At 41.1% G+C, this 24,103-nt stretch overlaps 1 protein-coding gene across 10 annotated transcripts in view; it reads left to right on the top strand.

Annotated features, from left to right (window-relative positions):
• PLCZ1 (phospholipase C zeta 1) overlaps positions 1-24,103 on the top strand; it is a 347,938-nt gene that overhangs the window by 115,630 nt on the left and 208,205 nt on the right. The window contains exon 4 of one of the 10 annotated variants that reach the window (XM_081592295.1): positions 7,956-8,026. The exons of the other annotated variants lie outside the window; for them this stretch is intronic. The gene's annotated coding sequence lies outside the window, so the exon portion shown is untranslated. The remainder of the gene's footprint in view (positions 1-7,955; positions 8,027-24,103) is intronic. 10 annotated transcript variants of the gene reach the window in all.

Below are 24,103 nucleotides of genomic sequence, written 5' to 3' on the forward strand. Positions count from 1 at the left end.
TCAGAATCATGCCTAGTTCAGCTTTACTCACCAACCTTCCTGTACCTCATTTTTACTCAGTTTTGTGGAGTCCACAAAGGCATGTTGTTTTTAACACAGTGGGTTCAACAAAGTAAGCCATGATACCGACTACTTTTAATGCTCAATTAGTAGGACTACAGAGCTCAAAAAAGATCAACTTACTTTTATTCAAACTGATAGTAAAAATACAATGAAGAGATAAAAACACAAAAACAGCTGAGTCACTTATAGACCCTTATTTCTGAAGAGCTCGGTAACAATTTAGGATGAACTTGTGCTGTTTAAAAAGGTGACATTGTAAGCTCTCTGTGTTTTGAAATGTGCTTCTTTTCTTTATTGGTTTTCTTCTTCTGAAAAACAAACTGACAATGATTTGAATGCTGAATTTCTTCCCTAACTTAACAACAACTGGAGGTATTATTGTAGATACAGCGTCAAAAGAAGAAAACAAAATCCTGTTAAGAAGTAGGAATAAGTACCCCTCAAACAATGAGTGCTTCTGAGAACCACTGTTAATATCTATTGTGTTGAAAATCTACTTAAAATGTACAGGTGTGTATAATAGTGTCATAGGAGCCTGGGGAGCTCTTTTGTGTCTAGCATATAAGTCTTCTGAATGCATCAGGAACAGTATTGTGCCTCAGAAGTATATTTTATATTAAAGGTATTTGAAGACAAAAAAGAAAAAAAATGACAGTGAAGGGCCAAGTCTCTCCTATACAAAACAGAAAAAAGTCATGAGAGGAGAGAACTGAGAAACTGATGACCTTTGGCACTTATTTTCATTATTTTTGACAATAGCCTCCCATTAAACTTCTGATTCTACTGTGAAATCTAATTTTTACCCATACCTTTGAACATGTGGTTCTGAAATGTGTTCAACATAAGAAATAAAATTTTGAGTAGGCTCGTTAAGTGAATCTTTTACCTGAAAAGGCAGAGTGTGTATTCATTGAAAACACTTACTGAGCATCTTCTATGTATAAGATCCTGATTCTGGGATGTGGAAGATGCAAAGATGAGTAAGACACAGTTGCTGCCTTTGTGAAGCTTGCAGAAGATGAAGGAGAGAAAACTGTAAAAATAATTACCTGTTGTGCTGAAAATAAGTCGTACAGATAAATGCAATGGGTATAGTACTTTCTTACAAATTCAGCCTCTGTTTAGACTTGAAAGCTGGTTGCAAATGTTATCTCCTCACTTTCCCTTCTTGTACTGTGAATGCAATGTTCTTCATTTTGTTGTTATTTAGTCGCTAGGTTGTGTCCGATTCTTTGCGACCTCGTGGACTGTAGCCCTGGCTGCTTTGTCCATAGTATTTTTCCAGGAAGAACACTGTAGTGGGTAGCCATTTCCTCCTCCAGGGGATTTTCCCAACCCAGGGATTGAGTCCACGTCTCCTGCATTGGCAGGTGGATTCTTTATCACTGAGCCACCAGGGGAGTCCCGTTCTTTGTTTTGGAGTCCTCCATTTGCAGAGTCTGAATTCTAAGTAACACTTGCTTGTTTCCCCCAGTTTCCAGCAGTGCTTTGAAAATGAATGCATGAACTTCTAACTAAATGACTGTGTAAGAAAGGATCTTTTTCTTTTCTTTCCATTTAAGTATGCTTTCCAACAAAAGCTAGCAGTGCTGTCTTCTTCTTTTCTATTCAGAATTGATGCCAATACATGGCATGAGTTGCAATTTGACTATTTTCTGCACTTGTAGAGGCCACATTAGGTTTTGATTCTAGGCATCCTTTAAAAATGGCTTCCCAGCTGGCACTAGTGGTAAAGAAACTGCCTGCCAGTACAGGAGATGTAAGAGACGAGGGTTCAATCCCTGGGTCGGGAAGATCTGCTGGAGGAGGGCGTGGCTACCCACTGAAGTATTCTTGCCTGGAGAATCCCATGGACAGAGGAGACTGGTGGGCTACAGACCATTGGATCACAGAGAGTCATATACGACTAAAGCGACTTATCACACACGCATCCTTTGAAAAAATAAAAATCCTGAAAAAGAGATGGGTAAATGATTTCTCAGAATTGCTAGTTTTCTTTTATTGGTTGATGGAATCAGACCTAAGATGGCTATGTTGATCTGAAAACTGGAGGAATGCTGCTACACTGAGAACAGGAGAGAGAGGAGTGCGGGATGGGGGAGGGAGGAGGGTAAGGATGAGGGAGAGGAAGGAGGGCAGGACTGGGAGGGAGGAGGGCCAGAAGGCATGGGGCAGCACAGGGTTCACTTTCCTGCAGGTTGCGTCATGGCATCGTGGGGAGAGTGCAGATTCTGGAGTCAGCACACTGAACTTGAGGCTTGAGTAATAGCTGTGCCTCCTTGAACACCTAGGTTCTTTAAGCCTCAGTTCCCTAATATGTAAAATTGGTATAGTACCTCATAGTTGTCTAGAGTGTTGAGACAGCAAGTGATTTAGCGTGGGTTACCTGTTTATTTCATGGTGTCTAGTGCATAGTGAGTACTCAGTAAATGTTTGTTTCTCTCCCAGGGCAGAGGGGAAATACTGGAAAGAAAAATGATGAAGGGAATGCTAAGAGAAAAGGGAAGAAAGGATTGGAAGATGAAGTTCATAAAGTAACTGGAGGTGGCATTAATTTTGAGTATCTGGTAACTATAGAAACCTGGGACTGTCTAGGAAAATACTTATCCTTTTTCCAGGCTCACAGGTAGATGGGTTGAAAGACCACTGGATTGGGGTTTAGGAGCCTTGGGTTTTATGATTGACTCTTCACTAAGTAGCATGGCCTTGGTCAAATCCCTGAACCCCACTGAGTCTCCGATCCACTGTTTATTAAGTGAAGAGTTTATTTAGATGATCTCTTCTGTTCCTAAAATTCTTAATGAAATATTTAAGATGAAAATAACTGAGAATCTACCTATGTTCTTCATCTCAATCTAAGTAGTGACGTTGTAAAAGTCAGGAATGAGTTTAAGTAGTTTTATTTATAAAGAAGCTATTTGCCACAGTGTAGTGCTCATACTGGGACTTCCCTGCTGGCTCAGGGGTAAAGAATCCACCTGCTAATGCAAGAGACTCAGGTTCAGTCCCTAGGTTGGGAAGATCCCCTGGAGAAGGAAATGGCAATCCACTCCCATATTCTTGCCTGGGAAATCCCATGGACAGAGGAGCCTAGCAGGCTTCAGTCCAGAGGGTCAGACACTGAGCACAAAAGCCCTGAAATGCTGGTAGTATTAAAGAGCTATGAAACATATGATCATTAGTCTGATCCAAGAGCCAATGATACATAAAATACATCTAGATGTTATATAAAGGATACAGATTCTACCTGTGTTGAAAGTTCCACTCAAATTGTCTTAGAGAGGGCAGATATTTTGCCTCTGGCAAAGTAAGTTTTATTTTGATGCTCCGTATCGTCAAGGCATTTTTGGTTATTTTCAGAGAAAATAAATAATTGCCAGTAATTGAGGGCTGTCTATGCACCAGACATTGTAAGTATACTTCACACATGAAGTGAGATAAAAATTATGCCAGTTTCTTCTAGATTCTAAGAGGGGTCTGGAAAGACTCTTTGGGCAGATTCTTCTTACTAAGTGAAACATTGGAAATATAAGACCTGTGCTGTCTCTAGCTATGGGAGGGAGAATAAAAGAAAAATTTACCTAGGGATCCCAGCGGACTTTCTTGGAAGAAGGTGTATGAGAACTCTTCTTTCAGAGATTTGAAATTTAGGAAATGGGTCTTCAAGCTTTGCTATCAAGAAGAATCTGTAGGGACTTTCCTGGTGGTACAGTGGGTGTGAGTCTGCCTGCCAATAAAGGAGGGACAGGTTCAATCCTTGATCCAGGAGGATTCCGGATGCTGTGGAGCAACCGAGCCTGGGCACCACAGCTACTGAAGCCCGTGCTCTAGAGCCCACGCTCTATGACAAAAGAAGTCACTGCGATGAGAAGTCTGTGCACCTCAACGAAATGTAGCCCCAGATCACTGAAACTAGAGAAAGCCCGTGTGCAGCCACGAAGAGACAGTGCAACTAAAAATAAGTAATTACGTAAATTATTTTTAAAAAAGGAGAATCTTGTAGTGGATTGAATAGTGTTCCCCCATATTCATGTCCACTGGAGCCCAAGAATGTGATCTTTGAAATAGAGTCTTTGCAGGTATCTGGATGCTTGAGTTATTAACTCTGAATGAAAAGAGACTTGGCTGTGTGTTTATCCTGAGTTGGTGGAGCTGACTATGCTGCTTATACCTTTATAACTTCTGGGATAGGTGAGATATATTTATCATGTTTAGATTGTTTTGGTGACTTGGAGAGATAAGGTAACTGGTTTACTGTCACGGAGTCTAGTTGTGAATTCAGATCTGAATTCAGGGCTTGAGATTTTAGTTACTGTATGTTCCTTCCCCCGAAACCCACTGGAATGCTACTGGTTCTCCACTGTCTTATATAGAAATATGTCTAGCCAACCAGTATTGGAATTGGGTGAGAGGGAGTGGTCTACACCTTAGCTTGAAGTAGGGTCCTGAATGTGGGCCTGAGTGTGGTGGAAGCTAAGAGGGGTTAAAGGGAACTGGGAAGCAGACTTGGGCTGGGCAGAATGGAATACTGCCTCAGAGATGGTGACACCACGAGGCGGGGTTTCCTGGGTAAATCCAGATGTAGCAGCCAGCTAGCAAACGTGGCTCCAACAGGACTGGGTTGTCATGGAAACAGAGAGAGATCCAAAGGCCAGAGCCTGGAACCCAGCCAGGTCAGAGTGAGATGGTAACTGAAGCCACAGCTGGAGCAGAAAGGGAGCACACACAGGCCGGGGCCCACAGATGTCCTCCATGTACCCGCCTGCTGCTCTGATGTCTCTGGTCCCTGCTTACTGCCCTGGAGAGTCCTCTGGCCCTGAGGTGCCTTAAAGGCATGCTCATACTTCTGGTAGTGCAGTAAAGAATCTACCTTCAACGCAGGAGACCCAGGTTCAATCCCTGTGTTGGGAAGATCCCCTGGAGAAGTCAGTGGCAACCCACTCCAGTACTGCCTGGAGAATCCCGTGGACAGAGGAGCCTGATGGGCTACAGTCCATGGGGTCACATGACTGAGTGACTAACATACCATGCTTCTGACAAACAAAAAACTCTCTATCACCTCTCTGTAACTGGTTTACTGGTTCTTGCTCAAATATATTCAGCAACAAGCTTCTGAGTTAATGGTTCTATCTTTAAACAGTTTGTGATACAGTTTTATTATGTGGCACTGAAATCTGCTCCTGAATCAACAGAGAGTATTTTCTTTTTCTCCTGGGGGCCAGCTCTTAAACTGTTAGTCACAGAGACTGGCTGGAGGAATCTTCAAATTCTCAAGGCTTAAGCAGCAGAAATTTGGATTCACAAAGTCAGAGACAGGGCCAGAGAGAGTCTGTGTTTTTGAAAAACTCCCAAGATGTCTGCCTTGTGCAACTAGAGTTGGAAACCACTCATGTAGTTTCCCTCATTAAAACCAACCAAGTAGTGAACATTACAAAAAAGAAGCAGACTAATGCGTGTAGAGAGCAAACTAGTGGTTACCAGTTGGGCAGGGAGGGGCAATTTTGGAGTCGGGGAGAGGAGGTACAAATGACTGGGTGTAAAATACAGCTCAGGATGTATTGTGCAACACTGGTAATACAGCCAATATTTTGTAATAATATACATGGGAAGTAACCTCTAAAAATTATATAAAAATTTTTAAAATCTTGTTAATTATACCTCCCAAATATTTCCACAAACAGCTGGCAAATCTTGCCCTCTTTACCGCGTGTGCCATGTTAGTGCCAGCTCTCATCACTGCCTACCTGTGTTACTACACAGACTTCTCACTGGTCTTCCCATTTCCTGTTTTTCATCCTAATTTTAATCCATCCTTCTCACAGTTGCCAAAGTGATCTCTTACAACTGCACATATGAGCATGACACTTCTAATCCTGTGCTCACTGACCATGGCAATGATGAGGGAAATAAAATGAGGTGGATGAACTTAGAACTTATTATACAGAGTGAAGTGAGTCAGAAAGATAAATACCACATTCTAACGCATATATATGGAATTTAGAAAAATGGTACTGAAAAAATTATTTATAGGGCAACAATGGAGAAACAGACATAGAGAACAGACTTAAAGACATGGGGAGAGGAAGGAGAGGGTGAGATGTATGGAGAGAGTAACATGGAAACTTACATTACCATATGTAAAATAGATAACCAACCAGAATTTGCTGTATGGCTCAGGAAACTCAAACAGGGGCTCTGTATCAACCTAGAGGGGTGGAATGGGGAGAGAGATGGGAGGGAGGTTCAAAAGGGAGGGGATATATGTATATCTACGGCTGATTCATGTTTTGTTTGACAGAGAACACCAAATTTTTTAACGCAATTATCCTTCAATAAAAAAATAAATTTTAAAAAAATAAATAAAAAGAAAAATAAGGAAAATAAATAGACAACCAATGACATATTAGACCTCTGTCTGTTTCCATTCACCTCTGCCACCCTGGTCATGCCATATCATTTAAAATACTCTGATGCTTCCTCCTTTGTCAGGATCATACCTTTGTGTTCTTGCTTCTGCCAAGAATGTTCCTTTCCTTGCCTAATTAACTTCCTATTTGTCCTTTTACATTTAGCTTTGGCATGGCCTTCATAAATAGGTTAATCCAAGACTCTTCCTGCACTACATCGTTTGTTGTGAGATATTTTGACTTGGCTATTTCGGTAAATTTTACCCTGAGGATACTTTGATTCCAGGAACATTTTTATATACCATCATTTGACTTGAGTTCACTTTGATGGAGCCTAAAAAAGGGAACCACTAAATTCTTGACTTCAAAAAATCCTGAGGAAAAACATTTATTCTTACCCTATTACTGACTTTTACAACATTGCTGACCCTCCACTCTGGGGGTGGGAGAGCGAGGGGATTTGATTTAGGGATGGTGTGAAGATGAGAGTGAGGACTGGAGTGGAGTCTGAGATGGAGGAAGGGTCCATGATGAAGGGAGGATTGGAGTCAGAGGTCCCTGCTAATGTGGGAGTATAACTTTTGTTACAGCTTCTGTTTGCTGCTGCTGCTGCTAAGTCACGTCAGTGGTTTCCGACTCTTCGCGACCCCATGGACTGTAGCCCACCAGGCTCCCCCATCCATGCGGTTTTCCAGGCAAGAGTACTGGAGTGGTTTGCCATTGCCTTCTCCCCAGGACTTGTGAATTTCACCTTATTTGGAAATAGAGTCTTTGCAGATGAGCAAGTCAAGATGGGGCTTCCCTGGTGACTCAGATGGTAGAGAATCTGCCTGCAATGCAGGAGACATGGGTTCAATCCCTGGGTTGAGAAGATCCGCTGGAGAAGGGAATGGCTACCCACTCCAGTATTTGTGCCTGTACAATCCCATGGACAGAGGAGCCTGGCGAGCTACAGTCCACGGGGTTGCAAAGAGTCAGATGTGACTGAGAAACTAACACACATATGCACAAGTCAAGATGAGGTCATTAGGGTGGGCCCAAATCCAAAATGACTGTGTCCTTATGAAAAAGGGAAATTTGGCTAAAGAGACATACATAAAGGAGAGACTACGTGAAGAGACACAGGGAGAACACCATGTGAAGATGAAAACAGAGATCAGGGTAATGTATTTACAAGCCAAGCAACACAGCTACTGCTAAGTCACTTCAGTCGTGTCCGACTCTGTGCGCCCCATAGACGGCAGCCCACCAGGCTCCACCGTCCCTGAGATTCTCCAGGCAAGAATACTGGAGTGGGGTGCCATTGCCTTCTCTGAATTGCCAGCAAATCACCAGCAGATAAGAGATTCATGGACCAGATTGTCCTTTTCATCCAGAGAATCAGTCCTATGGACATGTTGATCTTGGACATCTAGCTTCCAGAACTGTGAGACAAAAAATTCCTGTTGTTTTCACTGCCCAGTTTGTGGTTCTTCATTAAAACAGCTCCAGGAAACTTAATATAGCATGAAAAACAACCGTATCGAGAAGACCTGGTCAAAATGTCCTGTTTCAGGGTGAGTTGTCTGTCCTCTGAACTCTCAGAGGATCATTATTTTATATGTTAATGGACTGAAAATTGTCTATTTTGGGCACCAGACTGTTAGCTCTCTAAGATCAAAAGCTTGCTTTTATTCTGTTTTTGGTACCTGACTATTGAGCCTAGATAATTTAAGAATAAGCAGACCATATGAGCTGAGGATCCTGGGAGGTTGAGATGAAATGGTTGCCCTGGTTCTCAGAGTGTTAGGGCTAGGATAGAATTCTGACTTGGTCTCTAGACCGTGTACTTTCCATTATACCATGAAGAGTGCTAGCAAATTTACCTCTAGTGTTTTCCTCTTCAGACTAAATTTCCTGTTTCTCTAGCTTTACCTTATGTGCACAGATCTTCAAAGCCTTCATGTACTGGTTACTGTATTCCAGATAGACTTTAAAAAAATAATTTTAGACATAAAAGACATGGGTTCAATCCTTGGGTCAGGAAGATCCCCTGGAGAAGGAAATGGCAACCTACTCCAGTATTCTTGGCTGGAAAATCGCATGGACAGAGGAGCCTGGTGGGCTACAGCCCACAGGGTTGCACAGAATTGGACATGACTGAAGTGACTTAGCACTCACGCATATATTATTTTTGGTTCTGCTGGGTCTTCATTGTTGTGTGGGCTTCTCTCTAGTTGTGAACAGGGCTACTCTCTAGTTACGGTGTGCTGGCTTCTCGTTGAGGTGGCTTCCCTTATTACAGAGCACAGAGCACTGGCTCAGTAGTCATGGTGCTCGGGCTTAGTTGCGCCACAACATTTGGACCAGGGATCAAACCTGTGTCCCCCATATTGGCAGGCAGATTCTTTACCACTGAGCTGCCAGGGGAGTCCTGGATAGACTTGATTTTAAATAGTGGCATGTAAACTGAACACAACTTTCCATCTCCATTACCTCCTTTGATACAGACTCTGGGCTAGTCCTCATTTACTTAAGTCTGTTGGCTCATTCTGGCGTATTATGGGCTGCAGCCTACCTTCCTTGCAGTGCTTTTTCACATAGAAAGTTTATCTACGCCTTCCTCACTCTCTTTCCAACTTCTGCAAGTTTTGAACTCAAATACACAACTTTATAATTAACTCTGTTAAAGTTTGCTGTTTTTTCCTAGTGTTCTGATTTGTTAACATAATTTTACATCACAGTACAGTATCTTAATTATATTAGCTCTCTCGTTCAGTTTGGGCCATCTGAAAATACAGTAGGGATCTTATTTATTAATATGTTTTCAGATCACTGCTAAACATGGATGGTTGGATGTTTACCCACTACAGAATAGCTGGTTAATCGTCAACTCTCAGCTTTTTTTTTCCCTGTGTAGTCTGGGCTCAAATCAGCACAGAACTGGAAAGCAGAGCAAAGCCTTTTGGATATGATGTGAAGGAGGCAACTACACGCACGCAGTTGAGCAGTGGACAGTGAGATTTTGTGACCTACGGCTTTTTCTCTCATACAACTGTTCTTCCAGTCTCAGCTTGGATTGTCTGGTTCCAGCAGTCTGGCAAGAGCTCCCTCCATACCCAGCTGTGCCAGTACAACCTGGCAGAACGATGGCTCTCCATTCTCCAATTTTCCAGTTGTAGAAAATTTTGCCTGAACTTCCCATTTGCTTTCTTACCTTCGGTCAAAACTACGGTTGATGGGATCTTAAGTAGTAAATTGGTCAACTCTTTGCAAACTCTGTTATCATCGCAGGTGCCAACTAATTGGTAGGGTGTTTAGTTAACTTGAGATATAACATAATCTAATGAAGAGTGGGAATTACAGAATTTATTTGGGGTACAATTTCAGTTCTGCTAGTGAACTCTGTGGCCCTAGCTAAGTTATATAGCCTCTCAGTGCTTCTGTGTTCCCATCTGTGACAAGAGGCTATGAATATCTGTTAGTGTTAATGAGTTTTAAATTGAATTAGGTGGGGTAGGTAAGTGCTTATTGCAGGGGTTGGCACACAGGAGACATTTAATCATCATTATGAACATCATTATTATTTAAGCATAAAGCGTTTACATCTTTTAAAAACACTAAGACTGAGGGAACTATACATGAAATACTTAAATTTTCCTTTACCATTACTAACATAAGAGCTTAATGCCCCTGTTAATCTTTGCATAAACATTAGCTTATTGAAACTATTTCACACATTTAAGGAATGCCTTCAAATAAGTGAAATGGTTCACCTAATTACTGAAGCCCTTTCATTCTGAGCAGAACTGATTGACTCTTCTAGTATGCCTTGGAGGTCTGTGAAATCCAAAAAAAAAAAAAAAAGGGTGAGGTGGGGTGGGGTAGGCATTCTCAAAGCGGCCCAAACCTTCTAAGACAGAAACTAAAAAAAAAACTGTCTACAGAGTCCTGAAAAGAATGAAGACTGGCTCTGATGAGATCCATCATGCACTATTAACTAAATAGGAATGTTTCTTTAACATCTGTATTTTGTACCCGTGCACTTATTAAGGACAGTAAGAAAATTGTTCTTCCATAGAACTGACTTTTATAGTCCAGTTTTTTATTGTCTTACCTGCCTACTTGACTTTCCTTTTTTTTTTTTCTGCAAAATCTGAGTTTTATTGTCAGATTAAGAAAGAGTAGCAGTATAGGTTGGTAAACTCATATTTGCCCTATGATGTGAAGATCACTGTAATAATGGCTGAAGTCAGCAGTCAAAATTCAGTTTGAATGAGTGAGCATTTACCATATCCTTTTTTATATGCAGATGCCACATTAGAGCCTCGAGGAGGTACAGGGCTGACTAAGAGTTGGTTTCTGTCCTCAAAGCAATTACGAATGAAGAGGGACAATTCCAGGAGAAATTGCATGAGCAAAAGCATAAGGGAGGCAATGAGGATTTGCAAGATGTTCAGAGAATAGAGCTGGAGGAAATGATTTGTTTTGGGAAGAATGAAGTTGCAGAAGGAAGGCTGGGGACCTGACTGTGAGGGCTTGGCTATAATTATTTTGCATGCTATTTTCTATTTGATAATTGATCTAATACACCAAGTGTCAGTTTTCATTGAACAAAACACTGAAATAGTGGTGCTCAAATGAGATGAAGTTAGTGTTAAATAGCTTTTGGTATGTGTGTCTGTTAGTTATCTTGGTATTAAATTTACTTGTCTGACATATCATTATTTGTTAATTAGTGATGAAAGCATTCTAAAACTTCTAATGAAAAGCTTCACAGATTGACAATTCAAAACTCAGGCCTCTCTCTGTCTCTAAATTTAAACTGCTTTTCCCCCTTGTAACATTTGCTTCACATCTGTAAATCTTTAACCAACTCAAAGTAGATGGGTTACGTCATTGTATTTCCATTGCATAGGATTTGAAAGAAATGATTTTGACCACAGACAGTTTGTAAAGACAACATGGAGCTCTGGCTTTCAGGAATAATATTTAGCCTTTGATAGTTACTAAGAGGGCTTCCCTGGTGGCTCAGTTGTAAAGAAACTGCCTGCCAATGCAGGACATGTGGGTTTGGTCCCTGATGGGGAAGATCCCCTGGAGAAGGAAATGGCAACCCACTCCAGTATTCTTGCCTGGGAAGTCCCATGGACAGAGGAGCCTGGCGAGCTACAGTCCGTGAGGTTGCAAGAGAGTCGGACACAACTTAGTGACTAAACAGCAACAACAACAACAACAAATTACTAAGAATTTCTGAGATGACCAGTCCATAGGCAAAATAAAATCTTTATTAAAAAGGTAACATGAATGTTAAACTCCTAGAGAAAATGTGGTAGGTCACATACTGATTCCAAGGTCCAACCCAGGGCATCCTTTGTTATTCAACTGTTTGCTTTCCTGTCTTTGTTCTCCCTGAGATGGTGATCCCTGTTTTCTGGGCTCTCTAGTGATTTGGATCATCGAAAAAGCAAGAGAGTACCAGAAAAACAACTATTTCTGCTTTGTTGACTATGCCAAAGCCTTTGACTGTGTGGATCACAGTAAACTGTGGAAAATTCTGAAAGAGATGGGAATACCAGACCACCTGACCTGTCTCTTGAGAAACCTGTATGCAGGTCAGGAAGCAACAGTTAGAACTGGACATGGAACAACAGACTGGTTCCAAATAGGAAAAGGAGTACGTCAAGGCTGTATATTGTCACCCTGCTTATTTAACTTATATGCAGAGTACATCATGAGAAACGCTGGGCTGGAAGAAACACAAGCTGGAATCAAGATTGCCGGGAGAAATATCAATAACCTCAGATACGCAAATGACACCACCCTTATGGCAGAAAGTGAAGAAGAACTAAAGAGCCTCTTGATGAAAGTGAAAGAGGAGAGTGAAAAAGTTGGCTTAAAGCTCAACGTTCAGAAAACTAAGATCATGGCATCTGGTCCCATCACTCCATGGGAAATAGATGGGGAAACAGTGGAAACAGTGTCAGACTTTGTTTTTTTGGGCTCCAAGATCACTTCTGATGGTGATTGCAGCCATGAAATTAAAAGACGCTTACTCCTTGGAAGGAAGTTTATGGCCAACCTAGATAGCATATTTAAAAGCAGAGACATTACTTTGCCAACAAAGGTCCGTCTAGTAAAGGCTATGGTTTTTCCAGTGGTCATGTATGGATGTGAGAGTTGGACGGTGAAGAAAGCTGAGCGTGGCAGAATTGATGCTTTTGAACTGTGGTTTTGGAGAAGACTCTTGAGAGTCCCTTAGACTGCAAGGAGATCCAATCAATCCATCCTAAAGGAGATCAATCCTGGGTGTTCATTGGAAGGACTGATGTTGAAGCTGAAACTCCAATACTTTGGCCACCTCATGCGAAGAGTTGACTCATTGGAAAAGACCCTAATGCTGGGTAGGATTGGGGGCAGGAGGAGAAGGGGACGACAGAGGATGAGATGGTTGGATGGCATCACCAACTCGATGGACATGGGTTTGGGTAGACTCTGGGAGTTGGTGGTGGACAGAGAGGCCTGGCGTGCTGCACTTCATGGGGTCCCAAAGAGTCGGACATGACTGAGCGACTGAACTGAACTGAACTGAGTGATTTGGATAGAACCCCTGGCAGCTTTGGAGTTAGGTAGCCCTCAGGCTTTAGGTATTTTTTTAGACACTTATGCTAAGATCAGAACTAACATCATAATATCTATGAGAAGTCCCTGTTCACCATTAAAAAAAAAAAATCTCAAGTTAGGCAAAACTATATGGGGAGGAGTCGAATGAGCTCTCATTTGCTGATGGCTTCATAAATCTGGTCCAGGTCATAATCTGTCCTTTTAGAGTACAGGTTTTCATCTATATGCTCTACTGTATAAGAATGGACCCATTTCTTTCCCCCTTTTCTAAAAACTGTTTTTATTTATTTTTGGCTGTGCTGTGTCTTCATTGCAGCATGGGGGCTTTCTCTAGTTGCAGCAAGCAGGGGCTACTGTTCGTTGCAGTGCATGGGTTTCTCATTGAGGTGGCTTCTCTTGTGTACCACAGGCTCTGGGCACTTGGGCTTCAGTAGTTGCAGCACTCGGGCTCAGTAGTTGTGGCACATGGGCTTAGTTGCCCCTTGGCATGTGGAATCTTCCTGGCCTAGGGATCAAACCCATATCCCCTGCATTGGCAGGTAGATTCTTACTCACTGTACCACCAGTAACATTCTCTTTTACCCTTACATCAACTCAGATCTGCCTTTGAGCTCCCATCCTGTCGGGACTGGTGGCACATTTGATCTTTAGTGTTGTCTGCCCTCTACTCCACCAGATTGTACACAACTCCGGGGCATTTATGGCTTCACCAGAATGTCAGGGAAGCTCCTCCAGTCTCGCTGATAACCCCTGTGATGCCTGGTGTCCACGATCCTTCCAAGACGAACAACTGTGCTACTTTTGTTTCAAACCTGGGGACGTGAAAATCATTACTTTTGACTTAGGGCTCAGTGTCCTTGAGTGACTGCATAGCAGTGGCCTGAGTTTAGATGCCTTCTCCAGTCACTGCTGTAGAGCCAGCCTATCCCTTGTCCTCTTAAGACCCTGATGTGATATCTTCAATGAAGTCACTCCTTTGCTGTCTGCACAACAAAACACTTGAATTCAGCAATCTAAAGTAGGTGTCCCCAGTCCTTGGGCCATGGACTGGTATTGATCTGTGACTGGTTAGGAGCTGGGCCATACAGCAGGAGGTGAGCAGTGGGCGAGCGAGTGAAGTTTCATCTGTGTTTATAACTGCTCCCCATCGCTTGCATTTCCCCCATCCATGGAAAAATTGTCTTCCACAAAACTGGTCCCCTGGTGCCCAAAAGGTTAAGGCCTGCTGATCTAAAGGATCTGGCTACCTGCTTGGTAACATGGAAAGAAAATGGAAGGGAGGTGTGATATGGTTAAATATAGGTAAAATATCTTGCCTCATTGTCATTGAAGGAAGTAGGATTCTTAGTGAGACCCACTTTCTCTTCTAAATTCTTTCTTTACTAGGTTGCCTTACCTTCAGTGTTTTTATAGATCCTCAGTGTTTTCTACATCTTAAAGCTACTTCAGATCTCTACTAAAAACATTTGCCATTTCTTCCCCTTATTCTTTTTGAATAATGATAATCACTAATGGCACTATATTAGTTTAACTCTTCTGTTATGTGTATGCTCATGCAGTGTATTTCTAGAGAGGAAACAATTTTACAGTAGTTGGTCATAAACATATGTTTCCCAGATGAGGCGAGTGAGGGTGAGCAACCATTTTACTTCTTTGCTTTTCCTGTTGAGTTGCCACTTCTGAGTTAAAATTATTGCAGATTCTTTCTCCCTGTTCTCTTCTGTTCTACACAAGTCCCAGTGCTGCTGGCGCACAGAAAAACCAAGGTCATGATCACTTTTGTTTTGGACTGGAATATTTGCTGTCAATTCTTATGCTTGCTTGGTAGTCATTAGAGTTGTTTCATCTCAATACTGGCAGGTGGTAGGATTACACTATCTTGATTTTGTAGTTAGGCATGGCCATGACTTGTTTTGACTAATGAAATGTGAGCTAAAGTGATGTGTGTCACTTCCAGGGGTAACTTTACCAGCTGGTGCATGATAATTTTTGTTGCCCCACATCATTCTGTGGATCACCAAGGAAACCTGTATCAAGATGGATCTCCCTTTCATCTCATCCTTGAGTGATTAGAATGAGCAGAATTCCAATGTCAATTCACACTGGCCATGAAAGAGGGAGTGAGAAACAGATTTGTGCTGTGTTTAGTCACTGTGATTTTAGTGTATTAGTTGCTCAGTCATGTCTGACTCTTTGTGACCCCATGGACTGTAGCCTGCCAGGCTCCTTTGTCCATGAGATTCTCCAGGCAAGAATACTGGGGTGGATTGCCATTCCCTTCTCCAGGGGATCTTCCCCACCCACGAATCGAACCCACATCTCTTGCATCTCCTGCATTGGCAGGCAGTTTCTTTATCATCTGAATCAGCAGACAGTGAGATTTTGGGGTGGATTTTTACTGAAGCATAACCTGGCTCATACTGACTGACACAATCTTCTTTAACAGTGAATTAGCTGTCCTAGATTGTTTAGAGTGGAACATCTAAGAGAGATAAAATAACATCTTGTCTTACTAATATCCACACACTCTTCAGTTTGAAAGAAAACAAACAAAAAAAACTTACAGTGTCTTTGTCTCTTTCCTTGGTCTTTCAAAGATTCCCTTTCCATCTGAATGAGTGTGGATGGCATGAAAACAGATTGAGTGGGGTGGACTGTCCCTCTGTGCCACGATGGGTCTGGGTGCCCGTAGTCTCCATTTTCCCTGAAACTTCATATTTCTCAAATGATCCATAGACTTTAAACACATGTACTTTATTTCTCTCTTTTGATAAGTCTTTTGGTGATTCCAAGATTTTAATCTCAGGAATGCCAGTGATCTGAGATCAAAACCAAAGCATTTCGAACATGGGTGCTCTATCTGTGTTAAACAGAAACTTCAGGTATAGAATGGCACACACTGCATGCTCCTCACTCAGCCTTCAGTTCAATCAGTACAGTTGCTCAGTCGAGTCCGACTCTTTGTGACCCCATGGACCGCAGCATGCCAGGCCTCCCTGTCCATCACCAACTCCCAGAGCTTACTCAAACTCATGTCCATTGAGTCAGTGATGCCATCCAACCGTCTCATCCTCTGTTGTCCCCTTCTCTTCCTGCCTTCAATCTTTCCCAGCATCAGGGTCTTTTCAAATGAGTCAGTTCTTCACATCGGGTGGTGAAAGTATTGGAGTTTCAGCTTCAACGTCAGTCCTTCCAATGAATATTCAGGACTAATTTCCTTTAGGAGGGACTGGTTGGATCTCCTTGCAGTCCAAGGGACTCTCGAGAGTCTTCTCCAACACCACAGTTCACAAGCATCAATTCTTCGGCGCCCAGCTTTCTTATAGTCCAACTCACATCCATACATGACTACTGGAAAAACCATAGCTTCGACTAGATGGACCTTTGTTGGCAAAGTAATGTCTCTGCTTTTTAATAAGCTGTCTAGGTTGGTCATAACTTTCCTTCCAAGGAGCAAGTGTCTTTTAATTTCATGGCTGCAGTCACCATTTGCAGTGATTTTGGAGCCCCCCCAAATTAAGTCTGTCACTGTTTCCATTGTTCCCTATCTATTTGCCTTGAAGTGATGGGATCAGATGCCATGATCTTAGTTTTCTGAATGTAGAGCTTTAAGCCAACTTTTTCACTCTCCTCTTTCACTTTCCTCAAGAGGCTCTTTAGTTCTTCTTCACTTTCTGCCATAATGGTGGTGTCATCTGCATATCTGAGGTTATTGATATTTCTCCCAGCAATCTTGATTCTAGCTTATCCTCCATCCAGCCCAGCATTTCTCATGATGTACTCTGCATATAAGTTAAATAAGCAGGGTGACAATATACAGCCAATATACATTCAATCTTATAAACTTATTAATGGCCTAATATGTACTAGTGTCATGTGTGTGTGTGTGTGTGTGTGTGTGTGAAAGTCTCACACTTGTGTCCAACTCTTTGGACTGTAGCCCAGCAGGCTCTTCTGTCCATGGGATTCTCCAGGCAAGAATACTTCGGAGGGTAGCCATTCCCTTCTCCAAGGGATCTTCCCAATCCAGGAATTGAACTCAGTCCTCCCACACTGCAGGCAGATTCTTTACCATCTGAGCCACGCGGGAAGCCCTATAGCTGCTGAATCAGCTGGGGTTATCTTTATAGAAGCCAGAGAAAGGGCAGGGAAATTGTCTCCAATATGCTTAGTCGTCTGTGGCTTGCGTTGATGTGAAAGCAAAGTATTGGTCCTGGGATAGGTTTTGTGTTATCTGAATTTATTGGACCAAGGCTAAGACATATAATAGTAAACCTTGTCTTTTTAATATATTCCCCAGGGACAGGCTATAATCCTAAAATATTGATTCACTAACCAGACTAATCAGGGACTTTACATAGTTGCAAGCAGAAAATATGTTCAGATATGGATCAGTAGTACAGTTTCCAGAAGAAGGCCATAAGTTTATTTTTTCCAGCTTTATTGAGGTGTATTTGACACATAATATCATCTGACTTCTAAGGTGTATAATATAAGAATTTGATACATGTGTATATTGTGAAAGGGTCACCACAATAACTTATATCACCTCATATAGTTAACATATCACCACATATTGTTAGAATTTTTATTTTTGCTTATGATAAGAACTTTAAAGATATAGTCTTTTAGCAACTTTCAAATATACAATACCATATTGTTGTCTGAATCAGGCCACTACTTCATATTAAACTATATCGCCCAGGACGCATACAAACTCTCCTTGATGTTTTGGTAGCAGCTGAATCATAGTTTAAAATAGTCTGAACTTAACCTCTGAGCTTTTATGGTAGGAAGCAATTCAGCATTGGCAGGAAGCTGAATTGAATGCCCTATAGATCATTTCCACATACGAGTTTCCGTTGTTCCAAACAAATCCATATTCATTCCAATGATTTCCCCTTCATTCATTGCAAATTCCTGAGCAGAAAAGATTAGATTCAAGTTTCCTCTCATAAATTACACAGTTTTAACTCAGTAAATTTGCATAAGCCTCGAATACCAAAGTTCCTACTACTGGTTGAAAAAGACATAGATAGCATTTATGTATCGCATTATCTATTCATAGATTTTCAAATTATGAATTATCTGACTTTTGTAGAATATAACTATGAGGAAGGTCAGCTTCAATTCCCACAGCAGAGATAGAGCCAGAAGGGTTATTCTACTTAACGAGCCTGAGACTCATGAATTAGAGCCCAAAGAAGAACAAGGAGAGCCGAGGAACAGAACAGTATCCCGGTGGAGCCAAATTTAAAACAAAATAATCCTTTGGAGGAGTGTCTGGACATGAAGCCTTGTGTCAAGCACAGGATCCAAGCCATACACTCATGTTCACTTCATACCAAGCCTGATATTTGATATCCTGAATTGATGATAAATTCCTCTAGGGGACTCTGGGGAGCCTTGCCTGAAGATGGGCCAGACTCAGGGCACATGGTTGTGTGTGCCCGGCGGAGTGCTGACAGGCTTATAGTTCCCGTCCTCTTATCTTCACCTTACTGTGCTTCACTCTTGGTGCTTCTGCCCATCAGGTGTTCTCGTTCCTCTCTTCCTTGTGCCTCTCATTTCCCCCATCAAATGTAAATTAATGGCTTTCTTGTCTTTATTCCGTCAACTTCTGTCTTCTGAAATAATGTCTCTCATCTTCTAATCAGACCGTATCAATCCTTCTTAGACCTTCCTGAATTCTCTCTCCTTCAAAAAACCTATTATGACTGCCATTCAGCCTGCCCCTGCTTTCCCTTTTCTCTGAATATCTATTGTTCTTATAATCAAAGCACAAAACTTCCTGCCTAACTGTTCTGAATTTTTTATTTATTTATTTATTTATTTATTTATTTAACTTTACAATATTGTATTTGTTTTGCCATACATTGACATGAATCCACCATGGGTGTGCATGTAAAATGAGGTCTGTTGTATCTCTTAAACGAGCTATAAGCTTTCTTAAGACAGAGTCCTTGTCATAGACATTTTTCTCTTGTTGAGCAGACTTCAGGTGGGCATGAAACAGGTACTAAAAACCTATTGACTAATTGTATTGTTTTCTTTTCTTCTTGTCAGGATTGTGTTGTATGAGTTGAGGTTTTTAGTTCAGCTGCTTTTGGGAAAATTTTACTATTATAGCATGGGTCTTGACAAATGCATTAAAATAAAACACTGTGCAAATGAATTTTAGTAATAATGACAAGTGACTTTTTAGTTTTCTCCATCACCAGTTTCCTGAGTATTCATTGCACTTACGTTAAATCACACCATTTTCTAAAATAATAACTAATAATTATATATATTTCAGGGTACAGGTGATTTTCATGTCTATTTTAAAGTGCAGCTTAGGGTCACTTATGTAATCTATTCCAAGTGGAGGAATATCTTAGATTTACAAAAAATTTATCTTTAATAAAAAGAAGTTAAAGAAGATAAATCCTTAAATCTGTAACATATTTAGATTTTAGTGTATATCCACAGTGATTACTAAGTTAATAATTTCTATTAATCTGTTTCAACATTTATTCTCTCCAGCTCATATTGGTAATTTCCATGAATTATTGATTTGCTAGGCAAAATATTGCTCTGTTGACCATTGAGAGGAAAATTATATTTCTCTAAAATTCCTGATGAAATGAATTTAAGGATATGAAAAATGTGAAATTAATTTGGTCCTTTAAATAGGAAGACAGATGTTTGGTTACTTGGAATGCTCTAAAACTTATTTTCAAAGTAATGTGTGTTCATGTAGAAAATTTAAAAATATCCCCCCAAAAATGATCAATTCGCGTAATCTCTGAGATAACGATTATTAACATTTTAGTGTCCCTAGTTTTTTTAAACTAGCATTTTATCATAAAGTACAGTTGATATTTTTGTCCTTAGTATACATGGAAATAAAGATAAATGCAAATATTTATAAAATTTTTTAAGATTGTAAAAATATGAGCATATTTTATTAGCTTTTTAAGTTTTTACTCTGATGTGTTATAATACAAAGCATAGCTTCTTGAGTTGCAGAGTTTTAACTTTTACTATTATGTCTAGATGGAAAGTTGCTGATTCTGACCTTGAGGGCGATTAATTTTTTAAAAATATCTTGAAGCCTTCTGGTTAAATTAGCTAGAAAATATGCCGCAGTTAGAATTAGAGACACAGTGAATTTTCTCCTTCAAATTTTCAATGAATTTTAAGTGTTTGTAAAATATGCCAGATTGACAGATTATGTTAACTCAAAGATATCATAAACACTGATAAGTACAGAGGAAACCTCTCTGCTTTGAACACACCCAGAAATCACAGCAAGAACTTTTATAAAGCACAAGACACAAATGGGAGAAGTGTATGAGGAAAAGATATTGACAAACAACAAAGAATTAAGGTTAGTCAATTATATAAAAATTATGGTATAGCAGATTATCGGTAATTCTTGCTTTTGTTCTTGGAATGATCATGTGTACAGTTTTGAGGAATGCTTATTTCTGGAAATCCATGCATATGTTGGAGATGGTTTAGAAACAAATATTCACATCACCAGGAAAATTAGATGTAAGGCTCAAACTACAAATTCATTTAGATTGATGTGTACATGTCTACAGCATTTTGCCATGTAAGGAAACTGCATGAGTAAAGGTGACTCAAAATCCAAGCCATAGACTTTCTTGATGGCACAGTGGATAAGAATCCGCCTGCCAACGCAGGGAACTTGGGTTCGATCCTTGGTCTGGGAAGATCCCATGCGCAGTGAAGCAACTAAGCCTGTGCACCACAACTGCTGAACCCACACTTTAGAGCCTGTGTTCTGCAACAAGAGAAGCCACCACAATGAGAAGCCCATACATTGCAACTAGAGAGTAGCTGCCATTTGCTGCAACTAGAGAAAGCCCACATGTAGCAACAAAGACCCAGTGCTACCAAAAAGTTAATGAATTAAAAATATTTAAAAAACAAAATAAAAAAATTCAAATCATGTTGCTATTATAAAGTGAGTCTCCAGAATCATCTTTGTAGAACACCTCCTTCAACTATGTGCAACTAGTATATTATAATAAGACATTTTGCAGAAGTACATTTCTAAGGTTTTCTTGTTTCCTTGATGCTAGTTCTCTGTGATAGACCCAGTTGATAGATGCATGTTGGTTCCAGAACTAAGGGGAGAAATTTACCCTCTCACTCACCCCATATTTCTGAAACAATTTATTCAACAAGTATGACTGAATGAATGAATTAACAAGGAAAGTAAACCCTTTAGATTATGGCAGAATCACGCATGTGAAGGGGAAAGCTGTGTACAACCAGAAATGAAGCTTTGGTTGCAAAAGATATGGCTCTCCTTAAGAATTGTCCAAAAGTTATTCTTGAGAAAATTTTAAAGACACCTGGGCAGATTAGTCAGAAACACAATACAGAGAGCAGTTGTGTAGAGGGAAATGAGTGGGATAATTTGATAAGCTTTAATTATATCCCAGCTCAGAGAAAAAGGTCTTTCACAACACAGATTACAAGAAGAGCAGAGGCAGAGCGTAGAGTCTCATTTTTGCAACCCTGATGCAATTCACCCTTCATTTAGATCAAAATTTGCTTGCCCTCTACATAAAACCCAGCTGTGTCTCCACCCACTGGGGGAAGAGGGGAGTCAAGATAATTATGTTGCTAATCTCTCTAAAATGGACAAAATTGCAGAAATGGTTTTCTCATTTCCCCCTGAATTATCCAGATAGGGGGTCCAGCATAATTAAGTTTCTGAGGGCATCTCTCTCTCCTCTTCATGTTTGCCTCTGTACATGCAGGCTCTTTCCCCCATCTCTGCAACTGACATTTGCCAACTGCTAAATCCTTTGAATTCTGTACCCTCACAGTTTGGCCATGAGGTCACTGTATATATGTAGATCTGAGAAATTCCATAGCTCAAACACATGCACACACACACTCATGAATTGGAGATCCAGTCCCATCATAATTGTACTTTGATATACTCCATGTTGTAAAGGTGCCAGATGAAGAGCACAAGCTTATATAAAATAGCCCAAGGTTTAGCGGAAGCTTAATGTAATCTTGTTTTTCTAAGTACGTTCTCTGCTCTTTGACAGGAAGGACCATGTTGTATATTTCTCATTGTACCCTCCATTAACACTTAACACATATCTAGTCATATAGCTGTATTTTAATAAAGTAGTTTTGAAATTGAAATCTCAGTTTGAGTGCATGCTGAGTCACTTCATTCGTGTCTGACTCTTTGCAATCCTATTGACTATAGCCCACCAGGCCTCTCTGTTCATGGGATTCTCCAGGCAGAAAGCTGGAGTGAGTTGCCATCCTCTCCTCCAGGGGATCTTCCCAACCCAAGGATCAAACCCAGGTCTCCTATGTTGTAGGCAGATTCTTTACCCACTGAGCCAACTGGGAAGCCCAAAATCTCAGTTTTGTGCTTATTACTGTGGTATAAGTCTTTAAGCAGAATCTTTAACATGTTTTAAGCTCAGGTAAGAATGATCATATGCTGTCTTAGTCCATTTCACCTGCTATAATAAAATCTCAGGGCTTCCCTGGTGGCGCAAGAAATCTGCCTGCCATTTCAGGAGATGTGGGTTTGATCCCTAGGTCGGGAAGATCCTCTGAAGAAGGAAATGGCAACCCACTCCAGTATTCTTAACCTGGAGAACCCCATAAACAGAGGAACCTGGTGTGCCACAGTCCATGGAGTAGCAAAGAGTCAGACAAAACTCAGTGACTGAACAACCACCACCACCACCAAATACCACAGCCTGGGTGGCTTATGAACAGCAGAAATTTATTTCTCATAATTCCAGATGCTGAAAATCCAAGATCAGGGTGTCAGCATGGTAGGGTTCTGGTGAGAATCCCCTTCCTGGTTACAGACTGCCTACTTCTCACTGTGTTGTCACATGGTGGAAAGAGCAAGGAAGTTCTCAGGAGTTTCTCTTACAAGGGCACTAATCCCTTTACAGGGGCTACACCCTCTCCTAATGTCATCATTTTAGGGATTAGGCTTATGACATGTGAATTTTGGGGGAGTGCCCAAACATTGAATCTGTAGCACATGGTTTTTAGAGAACTACTTCAGTTCAGTTCAGTCACTCAGTCATGTCCGACTCTTTGCGACCCCATGAATCGCAGCACGCCAGGCCTCTCTGTCCATCACCAACTCCCAGAGTCTACCCAAACCCATGTCCATCGAGTTGGTGATGCCATCCAACCATCTCATCCTCTGTCGTCCCCTTCTCCTCCTGCCCCCAATCCTACCCAGCATTAGGGTCTTTTCCAATGAGTCAACTCTTCGCATGAGGTGGCCAAAGTATTGGAGTTTCAGCTTCAACATCAGTCCTTCCAATGAACACCCAGGATTGATCTCTTTTAGGATGGATTGATTGGATCTCCTTACAGTCCAAGGGACTCTCCAGAGTCTTCTCCAACACCACAGTTCAAAAGCATCAACTCTGCGGCGCTCAGCTTTCTTCACTGTCCAACTCTCACATCCATACATGACCACTGGAAAAACCACAGCCTTGACTAGACAGACTTTTGTTGGCAAAGTAATGTCTCTGCTTTTAAATATGCTATCTAGGTTGGCCATAACCTTCCTTCCAAGGAGTAAGCGTCTTTTAATTTCATGGCTGCAATCACCATCAGCAGTGATTTTGGAGCCCAGAAAAATAAAGTCTGACACTGTTTCCACTGTTTCCCCATCTATTTCCCATGAAGTGATGGGACCAGATGCCATGATCTTAGTTTTCTGAACGTTGAGCTTTAAGCCAACTTTTTCACTCTCCTCTTTCACTTTCATCAAGAGGCTCTTTAGTTCTTCTTCACTTTCTGCCAGAAGGGTGGTGTCATCTCCATATCTGAGGTTACTGATATTTCTCCCGGCAATCTTGATTCCAGCTTGTGTTTCTTCCAGCCCAGCGTTTCTCATGATGTACTCTGCATAGAAGTTAAATAAGCAGGGTGACAATATACAGCCTTGACGTACTCCTTTTCCTATTTGGAACCAGTCTGTTGTCCCATGTCCAGTTCTTAGC

The sequence above is a fragment of the Giraffa tippelskirchi genome, chromosome 4 (genome assembly GCF_054371585.1).
Source record: "Giraffa tippelskirchi isolate mGirTip1 chromosome 4, T2T-mGirTip1v1.2.pri, whole genome shotgun sequence".
NCBI classification, from domain to species: domain Eukaryota; kingdom Metazoa; phylum Chordata; class Mammalia; order Artiodactyla; family Giraffidae; genus Giraffa; species Giraffa tippelskirchi.